Source organism: Peromyscus californicus, unplaced genomic scaffold, assembly GCF_007827085.1.
Source record: "Peromyscus californicus insignis strain IS unplaced genomic scaffold, ASM782708v3 Scaffold_17__1_contigs__length_78620276, whole genome shotgun sequence".
In the NCBI taxonomy this organism is placed as follows: Eukaryota; Metazoa; Chordata; class Mammalia; order Rodentia; family Cricetidae; genus Peromyscus; species Peromyscus californicus.
Genome location: NW_026294469.1, coordinates 68,191,617 through 68,210,298, shown reverse-complemented (window position 1 = coordinate 68,210,298; position 18,682 = coordinate 68,191,617). Strand labels below are relative to the sequence as shown.

At 38.3% G+C, this 18,682-nt stretch overlaps 1 pseudogene; it reads left to right on the top strand.

Moving 5' to 3' along the window:
- Positions 1 to 440: 440 nt before the first annotated feature.
- Positions 441 to 18,682, top strand: part of LOC128112384 (protein SGT1 homolog) — a 56,395-nt pseudogene continuing 38,153 nt past the window's right edge.

The following is an 18,682-nucleotide window of genomic DNA, read 5'->3' as shown; positions in this document are numbered from 1 at the left end:
CATAACAGAAGACAGCTGATATATAACAAGCCAAATAACACCAAAAACTCCTTGGAATTTGGCTTCCTCTGGGGAATTCCCTGATCCCTCCAGGTAGTGACTTTGCCATAACCAGCTGAGTTCTTATGATATATTCCTGCAGCCTGCAGCAAAATACCTAAATGACTTGAAGAGCACAGGAATAAAATGATTGAAACCCAAGAACACACAAATGGTTGAATAACAAGGACAATTCAAAATATGAAAATCTAATCAAATAAAGAGAGAGAAATTAAGAATGAAATGAAACTGGTAATGTCTAGTAGTGGAAAGGTCCACTGGCAGCATGAAGGATGTAGAAGATGCAATATCAAGGCTTGAAGACAAGGTGAAAAAAAACATCACTCAATCAAAGAAAGTGATTTAAAAATAAAGAGAATATGGAAGAGTTTTGGGACACCATGGGGGCTCAAATCTATGAATTATGGGCATTAAAGGAGGAGAACTCCAAAGAAAAAGGTAATATTTACAGTGCATTCATCAAAGAAGATTTTCAAAATCTGGAGAAAGAGATATCCACAAGAGGCCTAAAAAATACCAAATATAAAGGACTAAAAAAGAAATCCCTATGACATGCAAGTTACAGTTAAAACACTAAAAACACAGAATAGAGAAAATGTTTTGAAAGTTGTGTGAGAGCATAATGAAGTCATATGAGAGCAGGACCATCAGAATGACAGCTGGACATTTGTTTAACTTTGGAGTTCCTTTCTTTGCATACAGAACACACATATCAGCACCTATTGGAATGATAGGTGGCAGATTATGGATTACAAGCAATGAAGGTGCACCAAGAATTCAGTAAAGAGTAAAATGTAGGACTGGGGAATAGCTCATTCTGTAAAGTTCTGGCCAGACAAACATGATCCTTTTATTATTAGTTTCTATTAAAAATTGTCCTTTTATTGAAAATAGATTTCTTTCTCACTAATATATACTGATTATGATTTCCCTCCCACCACTCCTCTCAGTTCCTCCCACCTCTACTCCCACCCAAGTATATACACACTTTATCTCTCATGAGGAGGTAAACAGGCTTCTAAGTGATAATAATAAAAAAATAAGTTAAGATAAAACTAACACATCAGAAAAACAAACAGAAGGAAAAGAGCCCAAGAAAAGGCACAAGAAACAAATATGGATGGACATAGAAACCCACTTGTTTACACATTCAGGAATCCCATAAAAGTACTAAACTGGAAACCACAATATATTTGCAAAGGACCTGTAGGATTAAAAAAAAAGAGGGAAAATATATATCCATTTATAATATAGAAATAAAGTAAAATAAAATAGAAAACACAAAAGGGTAATTTTTTTAAAGCCCTGACATGACATTGTGAGACAAGGAACCTCCAAAGATGCCCTTAAGTTTGTTTTCTGTTGGCCATCTCCTGCTGGACATGTGGCCTATCCTTAAGTGTAGTTTGTTACCCCCAATGAAATTACCTTGGGAAAAAAACCAAATATTCATTTGCAAGTGGGTATCAATTGGAGATAGCTTCTGGGTTAGTGAGGGGGGATGTGTCCACTTCTCCTTTCAGTTCTGGAACTCCAGCTGGAACTGACCTGTACAGGTCCTGTGCATGCCGCCTCAGTCTGTGTGTTCATATGTGCCTTGATCCTATTGATTTAGAAGGCCTTGTTTCCTTGGTGCCCTCCATACCCTCTGGATCTTGCACTCTTTCTGCTTCCTCTTCCCCATAGGGTTCCCTGAGCCCTGAGGGTAGGGATTTGATGGAGACATCCCACTAAGGACTAAGAATTCTCAATTCCTCTCATTCTCTTCATAATGTTTAGCTGTGGGCCTCTGTATTTGCTCCCATTTGCTACAGGAGGATGCTTTTCTGATGATAGCTGAGCAAGACACTAATCATGTTTGCCCTTCTGGGTCTAGGTTACCTCACTCGGTATGATTTTTCTAGTTCCATCCATTTATCTGTGAATTTTATGATTTTATTTTTTTAACGTCTGAGTAATACTCCATTGTGTAAATGTACTACATTTCTTTATCCATTCTTCTGTTGAGGGACATCTAGGTGGTTTACAATTTCTGGCTATTGTGAATACAGCAGCAGTGAACATGGTTGAGCAAGTTTCCTGGTGGTAGGATGAAGTGTCCTTTGGGTATGTGCCCAGGAGCAATATAGCTGGGTCTTGAGGTAGATAAATTCCCATCTTCCCAAGGAACTACCTCTCTTAGGGTTTCTATTGCTGTTGAGAGATACCACATGCATGGCAACTCTTATAAAGGAAAACATTTAATTTTGGTGGCTTGCTTTACAGTTCAGAGGTTTATTTCATTATTGTCATGGTTGGAATCAAGGCAGGCAGGCAGATGGTGCTGGAGAAGTAGCTGAGAGTTCTTACATCTTGACTCACAGGCAAAAGGAAGTGGTCTGAGACACTGGGCATGGCTTGAGCATATATGAGGCCTCAAAGCCTGCCTCCAAAGTGACACACTTCCTCCAACAAAGCTACCCCTACTCCAACAAAGCCACATCTCCTAATAATGCCACTCCTAGTGAGCTTATGGGAACCATTTACATTCAAACTACCACATTCCGCTCCCTGGCCCCCATGAACTTGTAACAATATCATTATGTAAAATGTCCCCATAGTCTATCACAGTCTCAACAATATTTTAAAGCCCAAAGTTCAAAGTCTCTTCTGCAATTCATGCATTCTCTTAACTGTAATCCTCTATGTGATGGCTATTCTTGGTTGTCAACTTGACTATATCTGGAAAGTACTATAATCCAGAAATGGAGGGCACACTTGTGATCTAAGTCTTCAGGCAAGAAGACAACATGCCTTTAATCCAGACCTTAAGGGTGGAAGACACATGTCTTTAATCCAGACCTTGCAAGGGATTTATGTGTGTGGGGGTTTGAACCCTACTCCTGGTACCAAATTCTGTCTTAGGATTACTATTGCTGTGAAGAGACACCATGACCACTGCAACTTTTATAAGAAAATTTTTTAATTAGGGGGCTCACCTGCAGTTTCAGAGGTTCAGTCCATTATCATCCTGATGGGAATTATAGCAGTATGCAGGCAGATGGGGTGTTGGAAGGGCTAAGAGTCCTACATCTTGCAGGCAACAGGAAGTCAACTGAAAGTCACATTGAGGGAAACTTGAGCAAAAAAGACCTCAAAGCTTCCCCCCCAGTGACACACTTCCTCCAACAAGGGCACACCTCCAAATAGTACTATTCCCTTTGGGGGTCATTTTCTTTCAAACTACCATACCCTATAAAACTGAAATAAAAAAATAGATCACATACTTCCAGCATATAATAATACATGATATACATTACTATTCCAAAACACAGGGAAGGGAGCACAGTGAGGAAATACTGGACCAAAGCAAGACTGAAAACCAGCTAGGCAAATTCCCAACTCTACATCTCCAAGTCTTTTCCCATGCCAATAAGTTCAAGGCTATTTCCTACTTCCTCTTCTATCAAGTTGAGTGTTTTTGGTTTTATTTTGAAGTCTTTGATTCATTTGGAGTTGAGTTTTGTGCAGGGTGATAAGTATGAATCTATCTGAATTTTTCTACATGCAGCCATACATTTGACCAGGAACATTTGTTGAAGATGCTGTCTTTTATCCAGTGTGTATTTCTGACTTCTTTACCAAAAATCAAGCATTCATAGGTATGTGGATTTAAATATGAATCTTCTTAGATTCCATTGATTGATGTGTCTGTTTTTGTGCCAAAACCATGCTAGGGCAATGGTGGCACAAAGCTTGTGGGAGTAACTAACCAATGTCTGATTTTACTTAAGGCCCACTCAATGAAATAGAACCCATACTTGACACTGCTTGGGTGACCAAGAACCAGAGACTAGCTATCTCAGAAACCTAGGGTAAAACCAAATACTACTTGTCTAGAAAAGATAAACAGTAACAAAAAAAATGACCTCTCATGACATTCTGCTCTACTCATAGATTGGTGCATTATTCATCCACCATCAGAAAAGATTCCTCCTGCAGCAGATGGGAACAAATACAGATACTCACAGTCAAGTATTACATAGAAAGAGAGATCTTGGACCCCATAGCTCTAAATAAGATGTCTCCATCAAATACCTCCCCTCAGAGCTCTTGGAACTCTGTGGAAGAAGAGGCAGGGGTGTGGGAGCTAGAACAGATGGAGGACACCAGGAGAACAAGGCTTTCGAAATCAACTGAGCAAAGTTCCTATAAACTCACAGAGATTGAGGCAGCCAGCACAGGGTCTACATGGGTCTGCACCAGGTTCTGAGTATGTACTATAGTTTTCAGCTTGGTAATTTTTTAAAGAAAGAACTAACAATAGGATTGTTACATTACTCTAATAAAATACACATTTCTAGGTAAAAATTGAAAAAAAAAAAGCTGTGATGAAAACTAAACCATTCCTAGAATCGAATAGAAATGAAAACACAACACACTGAAATCTATAGTATTAAAGGAAGGCAGTTTTAAGAGGAAAAATGTACATCCCCCAAGTACCTACATAAAACATTTGAGAGATGTTGAATAAAAACCTTAATTATGAACCCCAAGGCTTTGGAGCAACAAGAACAATCCAAATCTCAAAGCTATATTAGGAAAGTAATTAAAATCAGGGAAGAAATTAATGAAACATAAACAAAAATAAAAGTCAATGAAGTGAAGAGTTGGTTATTTGAAAATATTAACCAAATTGAAAAAAATTGCCTAAACTGCCAGGCAGTGGTGGCACATGCCTTTAATCCCAGCACTCAGGAGGAAGAGGCAGGCAGTTTGAGGCCAGCCTGATCTATAGAGTGAGTTCCAGGACAGCCAAGACTACACAGAGAACCTCTATCTTGAAAAATTTTTAAAAGTATTTAAACTAATCAAAAGTAATAGACAGAAGACCCAAATTAATAAAATTATAAATGAAAAGGGAGACATTACAACAGATACTAATGAAAGACAGAAAATAAAATTTTAAGTCATGCCTTAAAATTTTACATTGTATTAAATTGGAAAATGTAAAGGGAATATATAAATTTTAGATACCCAAGAAATACCAAAATCAAGCAAAGATGAAATACGTATTTTAAAGATATCTCTATCCTACAATGATATTGAAGCAGTAATAAAGAGTCAACTAAGTTAAGCACAGGACCAGGATTCACTGCAGAACTCTAGCACAGCCAACACCAACATTACTCACCTTTTCCATAAAATAGAAAAACAATGAATGCTTCCTGTGGTGGTTTGAAAGAAAATGACCCCCAAAGGGAGCAGCATGATTAGGAGGTGTGGACTTGTTGGAGTAGGTGTGGTCTTTTTGAAGGAAGTATGTCACTGTGGAGGTGGACTTTGAGTTTCAAGCCACTCCAGTGAGACAGACCACTTCCTCTTGCCTGTGCAACATGTAGAACTCTCAGCTGCCTCTCCAGCACCATGTCGGTCTGTATGCCTCCATACTCCCAGCTATCATGCTCCCTGCCATGATGATAATAGATTAAACCTGTGAAACTGTAAGCTGCCACCTCAATTGAATGTTTTTCTTTAGAAGAGTTGCTGTGGTCATGATGTCTCTTCACAGCAATAGAAACCCTAAGACACTTCCAAACTCTATTTATGAAGCCAGTATTACAGAAATGCCAAAACCAGACAAAGACAAAATGATGAAAGAAAATCACAGACTGACTTCCATGGTGAGCATAGATGCAAGCATTTTCAATAAAATGCTAGATAATTGAATCCAAGATCACTCATCATATTCAAGTTGACATTCCATTAGCAAGGAGATGGAACTAAAAGACATATAAATAGGAAAACAAGAAGGCAAGTATCACTACTTGCAGATTATACTGTTCCATACAAAAGAGCGCTATGGACCCTACTAAACTCTTAGAGCTAATAAACACTTTGAACAGAATGGCTGGATATAAAACCAACACAAAAAGATCAGTAGCCTTCCTGAACACTGACAATAAATATATTGAAAAGAAATCAGTGAAACAATCCTATTCACAGTTGCTGTTCTTGCCTAAGTACCATGGAATAAATCTAAATTAGATCAAGAGGAATGAGGTCTCGTGTTTCTGTAAAGATTCTATAACCTTTACACAAGTATGTCTGGGGCATGATAATAGGTGAATCCTAGAAATAATCTAAACATCCATCAATGAATAAACAAATAGCCACTTAAAGGAATGTTCCTCCCCAGTCTGAGAAAGTGAAACATTGCTACATGCAACAATATAATCTCAAAACAAGTATTCTGAAAAAAAGTGAGACATACCATTTGTGTAGATATATGTATGTACATGTATGTATGTACGTACGTATGTATGCATATATGTATATCTGGAAATAAAAATTTGGGTATACATATCCCCATTTCCACAAATATTTGGGAAATAAAGAGCTAATTTTATAAGTGCTTGACTGACTTCCTCAGAAAAATCAGTCTGAATTATCTTGACATGTGTTTCCATTAATAATGAAATGTTTGGAAAAAGGGAATTAATTTAGTAGGAAAGATACAAATCTTCACTAGACTCTTCAATAAATTACTGAAAAGCAAAAGACAAAATGGAAATTTACTAATCAAAACAGACTTGAACATATACACACACACATACATTTAATTTGATAAAATTTTAAGTTATAGTATAGGGTTATAAATTTGTATAATAAAGGACTGAAAGTCACCTTATTGTGTGCAATTTGGAAGTAACAGAGATGAAACACAAGGTAGTAATTATGTAGCTAGTGGCAAAATTCTATTTCATGATCTCAATGCTAACACCTAGAATATCATCTCTGATATGACAGAGATGTTGTACTTGTGAATTCACTGAAGCTGTGGTGCAAAATGCCTGCATGTACACACACACACACACACACACACACACATACACACACACACACACACATACAGTGTAAAATAAATTTTAAAACTTCCCAAGATAAAATTAATATTTATCTTATGAGAAAAGATGCATGAAGATCACAAAACACCATTGATCTAGTCGAGACCACAAACACAGAAATCACCAACCTATGTGTAATGAAGATGTATTTGTACCATGTGACCCAGAAACCTCATTATGAAAATTTAATTCCAGGAAATGATATAATATGTTTCTGTAAAGATTTGAAGGTGATTATGAACAAAACTATTAATAGCAATAGCAGAGATTGTCAAAGTATGCAAATGTTTCTTAACAGATGAATAAATAAGCAGACTGTGATATACCCATGTCAGAGAGCACTGCTCAGAAGACACACACATAGAAAATCATACATTAGTATGGTGCATTTTTCTTAATACTAAATTCAGTCAAAAATTTATAAAATCTTTGTTGTTTGTTCATGGAAGCCAATTATGGGTGAAGGAAGTTGGGGGAAATTGACTATAAAGAGTATAGGTAAGTAATTAATAGATATGTTGTATCTTTAATACATTTAAAAACTTGTCAGATTAATCTATTAAAAACTAGTCAGATTAGTTCATTTTTCTTTATGGTTGCACAGAATCCCATTGTATACATGCACCACATTTTCTTTAGCCAAACATCTTTCCTAGACACCTAGGCTGTTTCCATTCTCTCACTATTGTGAACCATGCAGCTATCATTATGAATGTCAGTTTTCTCTGTGGTTAACCAATTGTTTACTGCTCTATAGGAGGAAAAGAAATGCTTGTCCATAACAAAATGAAACTTGATTTTCCCTTCACTTCCTATTTGGGGATGCATTTTTCTTTATAATAAGAACTTGAGTTATAGGTTTGAGAGATGATGGCTGAGTAGTTTAAAGTTCTTGCTGCTCAATCTTGAGAACCTGGGTTCAGGTCCTAGAACCCACACTTCGGGAAGGTTGGTTCACAAACACCTGTAACTCCATCTCCAAGGGATCCCATATCCTCTTATGGCCTCTTAAGGCACTTGCACACACATGCAGGATATATATACACTCACACAGATACACACACATTTTTAATTTAATAAACCTTGAAAAATCGTACTTGAATCAAGAATAAAATTTTAAATTTAGCAGAAATTAGTTCCTGTGAATTCATTAAATAGCAGACAATGTTAGTAGGAAATTAGTAGAGTCATAAAAAATAAAATCTAGCAATCCCTTCATAGTAACCTGTCAGTTATTACTGCTATTGTTTTTCCTAGAGAGCACCACCATGACTGGCTTATAATGAGGGCCTTGGGATTGAAGTCAACAGAGGAAAGTGACCAAGAAACAGTAAGAGGGCGAGGCAGCAACTTTAGGAAATAGTTTTTGAATTTTCTTTTTCTGAAACTGGCATATCTTTAAGATTCCCTGCACATGCAGCTCTTACTGAAGTCGAGCTGTTGATTTTGCTTATACCACATGAACTGTTTTTTTTTTGTTGTTGTTGTTGTTTTGAATTTCATGTTTTAGCTTCATAGTACCAATCAGGAACTCATTATTATTTAGCTGTTCAAATACTTTTCTAGCTCCTTGATATGATTCATTAACTACTATTCTCTTTTCCCGACATAATTTCTTTGACATTGTATTTTACATCCATAATTCCTTCACATTGTAAGTTGATTTATTCTCTATTGATTTATTTTTCCTGTTGGTTTCCATTAGTGTATTTACCGTACAGTATGAGGGAACTGTTCTGGTTTGCTTCTCTGTTGCTATGATAAAACACTGACCAAAACCAATATTGGGAGGAAGGGGTGTATTTCAGCTTATACTACCACATCGCAGTCTGTCTTTGAAGGAATCCAAAGTAGAAAGTCTAGGCAGAAATGTAAAGGCCAGGACTGAGGCAAAGATAGCAGAGGAAACTGTCTACTGGCTTGCTTCCTCCAGCTAGTCCAGCTACCTTTCCTATACATCCCTGAGCCCACCTACCCAGAGATAGTTCTGCTCATGGTGGCCTTGGCCCTTCCACATATATTAATCAGTCTCCATCAATCAAGAAAATTCCCAAAGACTTGCCTACAGGCCAGTCTGGTGGAAGAAATTCCTCAATTGAGATCTTCTTTTCCAAAGTATGTCTAGGTTGTGTCAAGCTGTCAAAACTGTAACACTATGTCAGGCTTTGAATTCCCTTATTTTAATATGTGAAGACATTTGCATAGTATATAGTATAGTATTTTTTACTATAAATATAAGTACCTTGCTCTCTAGATTTGTAGGTGCTATGAAGAAAGACAATTTTGTGGATGATTTGTGGCTGACTCTCTTTTATTCTGGGATACCTAAGGAATTTATTAAAGTGTCTTGGAGGTTCAAACATTTCTGAAGATGAGATTGCACCTTTGATGTATGAATTCAATTATTCTGTGCACAGAGGTGTTTATTTGGGTAATTTCTATTTTGAATTCCTGTCCTGACCTATATTTGCTTCTTCAGTTTTTTATGATTGTTTCAAAACATTGTTTTTTTCCAATATTTTATTATTGAAACATTTAATCTACTGGAAAATGTCTGTGATTTTGAAGTAAATATATATCTACTTATTACATTCTGAAAGTAACAATTATTATTTTTCCATATTATTGCTATGGGATGTTCTGTATGGCAAATGTGTTGCTCTGATTGGTTAGTAAATAAAACACTGATTGGCCAGTAGTCAGGCAGGAGGAAGTATAGGCGGGACAAGGAGGAAAAGAATTCTGGGAAGTGGAAGGCTGAGTCAGAGAGACACTGCCAGCTGCCTCAATGACAAACAGCATGTGAAGATTCCGGTAAGCCACGAGCCACGTGGCAAGATATAGATTTATAGAAATGGATTAATTTAAGCTGTAAGAGCAGTTAGCAAGAAGCCTGGTACAGCCATACAGTTTGTAAGCAATATAAGTCTCTGTGTTTACTTGGTTGGGTCTGAGCGGCTTTGGGACTGGCGGGTGAGAGATTTGTCCTGACTGTGGGCCAGGCAGGAAAACTCTAGCTACAAATGGCACCCAACGTGGGGCAAGAGTTTCCACCTAAAACCTGAGAAAAGATTCTAAAACGGAGCTAAAAACAGCTTCCTAATTGTCTCTCTCAAATGAGCGGCAGCCTGCCGGTTTGAGCTACTGGTGGGTTCCTAGTGTGTACGCTCGACCTACAGTATGGCAGGAATGAGGCCTCTGCAAGTGGCACACATTAAGCTGAGTGGTGGATTTAGCCTTTGCTAGTACAAAACAAAAAAAAAAGGTTTCTGAGCTACATGCTGCTTGGATAAAAGCATAGACCCACAATAGCTCCCAGAGCTGGTGAAAAACGTACCACTGCCATGTTGGAAAGCTGAGGTGGGTGGAGCCAGCAGCCACAGCTGCTACAGTCTAAAGCAATAGATTCACAATAAGACAGATTCAGATGTAATAGTTTACAATGTGTGTAAAATATACGTAGGCTCCCATCCAAGTACTAACCAGGCCCGACCTTGCTTAGCTTCCAAGATCAGACGAGATCGGCGCGCCCTGGAGGAGGTGGGGATGGGGGATGGGCTGGGGGGAAGGTGAGGGGGGTGGGAGGGGGGAGAACAAGGGAATCCATGGCTGATATGTAGAACTGAATTGTATTGCAAAATAAAAATAAAATAAAATAAAATAAATAAATAAACTATTAAAAAAAAAAAAGGACACAGCAACTCCTGGAATGTCATACCTCCTTATCCCGACAGCAAAAAAAAAAAAAACAAAAACAAAAAAACGTAGGCTTGAAAGAGACAAAAAAGGTGATATATAAGTTATATAAACAAATACATAGTTTTAAAAAATAGTCTTCAAAGAGACAGTAAAATTAATATAAAAAATAAGCCACATAAAGATGAATATTACACAGAGAATCTGGATTGTGTTGTCTTTGGGATTTTTAACTGCAGAAAAACATTTAATTGTAAAAGCTGTTGAGTTATGCCAAAATGTATATTTTAAAGGTACCTTGATTTCAAAATTTAGATATAAGGATATGTTGCTTTGGAAAAGAGTCTCTGCTTTTGTTTCCACAGAAAGCAAGAGGCTATGGATTTGTTCCAGATTAAGATAATCAGGTTTGACCAGCCAAGACCCCCTAAAAGGTCTCTGATGACACCATGGCCCAGATGATCCAACATCCAAAATAGTTTGAAGGCAACTGGCTCAGACAATACAGCCTCATGGACTATTCCATAATCCTAAAATTTTCTTTGTGTCCCCATAAGATACAGCGCCCCCCTCCAGCAGGAAGTAGTAAGAGAAGCTACGCCCAAATTCCCAAATTATATGTAATTTTACTTTGTTAAGGTTAAAACCTTCCTTTTTTTTAAAAAAAAAAAGGGGGGGGGGGTGTTATGGGATGTTCTGTAGGGCAAATGTGTTGCTCAGATTGGTTAGTAAATAAAACACTGATTGGCCAGTAGTCAGGCAGGAGGAAGTATGGACAAGACAAGGAGGAAAAGAATTCTGGGAAGTGGAAGGCTGAGTCAGAGACACTGCCAGCTGCCTCAATGACAAACAGCATGTAAAGATTCCGGTAAGCCACGAGCCACGTGGCAAGATATAGATTTATAGAAATGGATTAATTTAAGCTGTAAGAACAGTTAGCAAGAAGCCTGGTATGGCCATACAGTTTGTAAGCAATATAAGTCTCTGTGTTTGCTTGGTTGGGTCTGAGCGGCTTTGGGACTGGCGGGTGAGAGATTTGTCCTGACTGTGGGCCAGGCAGGAAAACTCTAGCTACATATTATCTATTTGATACTTTTCTTTCATGAAAAAGAAAAGCCCTCTCAGGGTTATTATTTGGATTGGCTCACATCTTGACATCTATATATTAATTTAAAAAGATAAAAATCTTGTCTGAGAGGGTTGTCATTGTACTTCTCCATTTATTCTGGCATTATCAAGATGTGGCAGCAGTTGTAGATAGAATCTCAGACAAGTGTTTCATTACTTCTCATCCTTCTGTGGGGAACTGTTAACAACTTCATTGCCATAGAATCTATTACCACTGCATTGTTTTACTTAGATTGCCATGACCACAGTACCAGAGTATTCTGTAAGTTCCTCACAGCAATCCCAGCCAGTGATATCAGGTGATTGATTGTCATGCTATACTCAAGGGAAATAGCTATACCACAATGAGGCCTTCAATTTTTCTTTCCTTCCTTCCTTCCTTCCTTCCTTCCTTCCTTCCTTCCTTCCTTCCTTCTTCTCTCTCTCTCTCTTTCTTTTTGTTACCTATGAGAATTTGGTGCCATCCTAGTTGTGTAAGTAGCAGTAGTTCTTGCAGCAGTCTAACAGGAATTGCCAGTCCACTGGGGTAGGTGTTTTCCCCCATTAAATAACAACATTTTGTCTCAGTTTTAAAAAAGAAAACAAAAGAATGGTTGCCATATCATTCTACCACATCAGGATACTAAAACGATAGTCACCCAATAATCACATGATGTAAAGTGCTCTCCTTTAGCTTTTATGTAGGGTTTAACTTGATTTTGGTTACACTTATCAATATTTCCGTGTCACAAGTTAATACCCTGAAGGATTATGGGTAACATTTCCCAGACAACTGTTTAGATTTATCCATTGGAAAACGTAATAGGGATATAGAAGTTGGAGAGTGTAGGGTCTCATCTGTGAACCAAAGCCAAGGGCCCTCTGAATCAAAGGAACAAATCAATTAGCCAATTAAATAAATAACTATGTTTTCACCAACAAAATAAGCCATCATTGTTTGGTGCTCATGGAAGTATATGCTGTTAAAGAGCCTTGATAGCACCAGTCTCCCGCTCACCAGAGATGTGTTTGTCATTCTCTTCCATGCCTGAGGCTCTAGGATTTTGCTGCTGTCCCTTCATCTGATCTCTTCCAATTTTACATCTCTGTTCTCCATAGGCTTCAGTGCCCACTACAATGAATACAAATATATTTTCTACAACAAGATTGTAAAGCCCACTGTTTGGTAGTTTCACTGCTCTGCCCAGTGGGCTGTGTCTCAAGTGAAGCTGTTTAGTAAACTATCATCATGGAATGGCAAAATGACAACAAACATCAACAAACCCCAGATGTTAGTCACCTTCCAAGTACTAATCAAATGTTGGCATCAGTTAATAAGAGGCATATTTGCAGGGAAATTTTGCTTCATTGCTGACATATAAACTCAAGGGGACACACATTTCTGAAGAGTTTAATTAAAACAAGAAAACTGTTTATTCCTTTAAAACTAGATTGTCCCTTCATCCTTGTGACCTTATATTTAATCAGCAACTGTTCTGAGTTTATTCCAGACTTTATTGTGGAAGGTAGGAAAAAAGACACCTTAGACAGAGGTCCAGATAACAAAGAAAGTAGAAGTGGGATGTCTGTTCCCATGAATAGTCTCTGTAACTGTTTTCTAGGTTACATTTCAATACCACTATTTGCTTATTTACTTGCTTGAGTTGTGTATTGTTACATCTTCAGAAAATAATGCAACCTTCTACTCTTAGGAATACACTACTAAAAGGATAAATATAATTTCTCTACATTTTTTTTCTGTGAAGTAACAAATACCAACCAGGTATTACTACCATACAATTATTTTATGGTTGCTCTTTAATTGGAAGCAAAATAGAGTATATAGAACCAATTAGGAGAATGTTTTCTTGAAGACTTGGAGTTGGAAATGAGCATGGAGAGAGGAAGACTGATAAGGCAACATTCACAGTCAAGGAAAATAGCTTTGTATAGATTCTAGGCCAGAGGAAAATAAACATAGTCCAAGAGCTGAAAGAATTCCAAAGTGCCAAAAACAACAAACAGAGCATTAATCCTTAAATTTGCCAGAGAAAAACCAGTTCCACATTTTGGCCAAATTAAGCAAGCTTTTATTAAAATATTAAATACTTACCAAGATGGAATTTGGGCAGCTTGTTTCAGCCCAATACAAGAGAATGAGACAGTGCTGTAGCACCATGACTTGCAAACTAGTTACAATCACATCATACACATATATCATTGCTTCCTGTTTACATTGTAATCCACATCATATCACAGTCACCATTTTGCTTTATATAGCACTGAGGCTGAATAGGGTAGAGATTGATGTATGAAAGGCTGCAAAACTAACATATAAAAAAAGGTTGAATGAAAGAAAGAATGGAAACTTTCAGCCATAGTTGATGTGTAATAGAAAGAGCACACCTGAGAGGGCCCTGACTAGGCAAGTGACCATAAAATGTAACACTCCTTTGGGTATGGGCAATGGAGTTGCTAACCTGCCCCTCTGCTGTGGCCTACTTCTTCCCTTGATGGTACTTCCCTTCCTAATAAACTGTCTCTGTCTCTACTACTATCCACATGTTTTTGTTGGTAAGGCTTTGAATAAGCAGTGTCCTCCATAGTCTTGGGCATTTGAATGCTTGGTCCCCAGTTGGTGGTGCTGTTTATGGAAGATTAAGTGATTTGGCCTTGCTGGAAGGAGTCTGTCACCATGGACAGGGCTTGAACATAAAGCACTCTGGCCTACTTCCAGTTTATTTTCTCTGTTTCCTGCTTGCAGTTCAAGATGTGAGATCTCAGCTTCTTGCTCTAGTTACCATGACTACTGCCTGCTGCCATGCTGTGCCAGCCATTATGAACTCTAATCCCTCATAACTCTAAGCCAAAATAAACCACTTTCTTCTATATGGTGCCTTGGCCATCACATTGTTTACTTTCTTATTGCTGTGACAAAACACTATGGCCAAAGAAATTGATTAAAGGAAGCATTTAATTTGGGGCTCAAGGTTCCAGCGTATAGAGTGTATGGCCATCAAGGTGGGAACATAGCAGCAGACAGGCAGTCATGGTGCTGGAACATGTGAGCTTTCATGTAGAGACATAACCACAAGGCAGAGAGAGCTAACTGGGAATGGTATGGGTTTTTGAAACCTCAAATCTCACCCCTAGGGACACACCACCTTCAGCGAAGTCACACCTCCTAATCTTCCTCCAAACAGTTCTGCCAACTGGGGACCAAGTATTAAAATATATGAGCCTATGGAGGCCATTCTTATTCAAACCACCAATCATGGTATTTTATCACAATAACAGAAGAGTAATTTGCCAGTGGCCAAGTCAGAGGAGCAGCAGGTGGCAATTCAAAGTGTCAGCCTACCAGGAGGAAACTTCCTGATGGGTGAATCTCATTTAGGCAAGGCCATGGGACAACAGACCCTGGAATGTCTTTGCTTTTGCTGTATCTATCTTTCCCTGGCACCTAGCATGGTGTGAATGGGTGTGGGGAGATCCCCACTGCCTGTGATGTACTGTGTTTATATCATGGAAACATCCCACTCTACTGGGTATTTTTAATCTGTGGATTGTCATGAAGATGATTCCTCCCTAAATTGTACTGTCTAATTGCTAATAATAATGATAGCTTATACAGAGTTTTGATAAATAAAAATAAATACAAGGATATGTTTCACAGCTAAGGCCTATGAATTTTACTTAAGGAACTGCATAGATCACAGTTCAAGTTAATGATTAAGGAAAACAACTGAATCCCCAGGAGCCAGGCTGGCTCTAATTCTCTTAATGCTGAGAAGAAACAGTCACAGATTTCAGTGTGCACCATTAGCTGAAACAAAGCTTCAAAATAACTTGAGGTTAGACCAGATGCTTTGGTAATAGTTTAAGATGAATAACCCCAGAAAACAATCTAAGTTCACAAGGACACATAGCTGAGCTGTCTGATTCATTAGGCCAGGGTCGAAAATACAGAACAACCTGATTGTTGCTAGCTGACATACTTCCCTTGCTAGGTCTAGTTGATAATCAAAGGTGATGATTAGTTCCTTGTACTCACTCCTGACCTCAATTTTCTGATATAAGAAACTATTGATGAATGGGTATGTACTCTAATGATTCAAAATTCAGCTGATTATTTTTTCATGTATAAAAGTTTAGGTTTGTGATTCCTTTAAAATTTCTTATAAGATTGTCTTTCAAGACAGATAATAAAGTAATTGATTCTTTCCTTGTAACTGCAATTTGCACTCTGTCAACAGAAGAGTTGACTGAGAAAAAATGCTCCCTGTTCTATTAATCTGTGACAAGTTACTCAGATGTATTGTATGTGGGTTATCAATTGACTCTGTTTTTAATCGTGTAAGGAAAATGAAAAACATGTTTTTACCTGTATTTGTCATAATCACTCACTTGAAAAATGGAATGTAGGGGGCTGGAGAGATGGCTCAGAGGTTAAGAGCACTGATTGCTCTTCAAGAGGTCCTGAGTTCAATTCCCAGCAACCACATGGTGGCTCACAACCATCTGTAACGAAATCTGGTGCCCTCTTCTGTCCTGCAGTCACACATGCTGTATACATAATAAATGAATCTTTTTTTTAAAAAAAAAAAAGAAAGAAAAATGGAATGTCATCTCATTGAGATCCCTGTACTGCCTGAAAGATTTTGTTGGGGTATATAAGCTGTGGAGGGAAAAGAGAAAGGAAGAACAGAATGGATAATAAAGAAGGAAATCATCAAGAGAGCATGTGAGTGTCTTTTCCCCTAACCCCCTCAGATAGAAAAGTCTTAGTTTATATGACACTGTGGATTCCTTTCAAGCTCTAAGCTGCCTGGAGACTGGTCCCCCAGGTGGCAATAGTAGTTAACACATGATTCCATTTCTTGTTCTGGAAGACAAGAACTAGAACCATAATAAGGGCCTACTAGATCTTGATATCTGCCAATATCAACACTAACTGAAAAAAATCATCTATGCTAATTTTAAAAATGATGGAATTCAATGAGGAATGCCCATGGGAATAGTCACAAGACAGTCTCAGAAGAGACCCTGGAAGATTTCAAAGTAAATAACTGCTCCTTGGGAAGAAAAAGAGTGTAATGATATTCAAATATATGGTAAGACATCATATGTCCTTTGTTTAAGCCACAATGAATATTTTATCATACACATAAATAATGATTAAATTTCTAATCTGCGCCTTAAAATTCCTCCAGCCTACCATTTGCACTTCACATGTCTTGTTACTTTCCCTCCCTCACTTCTGTTTTGGCTAATTCAAGAACCTTTATCAATTGGCACCACAGCTGATTGTTACACTTGGAGACTCATTGTTTACCTCTCAGGTTTGTACCTGGATGATGAGCATTTGCTAGCTTTTGCCTTACAGCTTGAGTCCCTCCCTCTCCTCTAAGTAACGTAACGTGTAAGTAACAATGCCCTCAGTAGTTCATCCTTGATCTTCAGTAGTTGCTTTAAGTCTGCACAGCTCTCAAGCAGGATGTTCTGTAGCTTCAGATGACAGGGACATCCATGTTCCATGTCAACTGAGCATGCAAACCTGTGGATTTTCCCTCATTATTCAGAAAGAACAACTAGCTAGGAGTAGTTACCCTGAAAGTCTCTGAGGGTGAAGTGGGAACATAGAATGGTAAATATCTATCAAAATGAGAAATGTGGGAGAAAAATAGAGAAGCAAGACAAGTTGAAAATACAAAGCTTGCTTAAACACAAAGCATGATTACTCAGACACAAAAGTTTTAGATGAGAAGAACATGGAATATAGCCACAGGCACAGTCTGAAAGAAGCCAGAGTGACTGGGGGAGGTTTTGAACTATTCTCACCAGTTACTGTGCTGGAGAAAAGACATTAGCAGTGCAGATCACAAGTGTACTTAGAGAAATAGAAGAATCAGAGAAGGCCCAAAGAAGGCATTTGTTGCAGAGACCTGACTTTACTCAACTATGAGAGCGGGTACAGTATCGTTGGCTCAGCTGTTTCTGCATCTGGCTCTGAGCTTAAGGTCACAGAGCTGGCAGTTAGGAAAAAAGATGAACACGAAATAAATGGGGGCCAGGTTGTATGGAATCTACCTGTATCTCTTTCTAGCATTCATGGAGGCCTCTCTTAACTCCAGGTCTCAAACTTTCTTGCTAAGAGGACTTGAAGAAAAGTACTTTGTAAGGGTGCTTCACTCACACAGTCCCTAGGATATTGTCCTAGTTAGGGTTATCATTGCTGTGATGAAACACCAAGTCCAAAAGAAATTTGGGGAGGAAAGGGTTTATTTTATTCACAGTTCCAAATGACAGTTCATAATCAAAAACCTTGAGGCCAGGAATTCAAGCAGGACAGGAACCTGGAGGCAGGAGCTGATTCAGAAACTGTAGTCAAAAGGTTTCTCCAATCCTGCCAAGCCTCCACAGTTCCACAGCCCGCTTATAAAGTAATCACTCAGAGGTTTATATTAATTATAACTACTTGGCCATTAGCTCAGGCTTATTACTAACTAGCTCTTACACTTAAATGAACCCATAATTCTTATCTATAATTAGTCATATGGCTTAGTACCTTTTCTTAGTTCTGGCTTGTCATTTTGCTTCCTCTGTATCTGACTGGCGACTCCTGACTCAGTCCTTCCTCTTACCAGAGGGACTCTTCTGCTCCTTGTCTGCTCTCCCTGCCTATACTTCCTGTCTGGCTACTGGCCAATTAGTGTTTTATTAAACCATTGTACAAAAGCATTATTCCACAGCAAGAAACCATGGAGGAATGTTGCTTACTGGCTTGTTCTTCATGGCTTGCTCATCCTGCCTCTTATAGAACCCAGGACTAACAACCCAGGGTTACCACCCACAGTGGGTGTCCCACCGTGAATCACAAATTAAGAAAATGCTCATCTTATGGAGACATTTTCTCGACTGAGGCTCCCTTC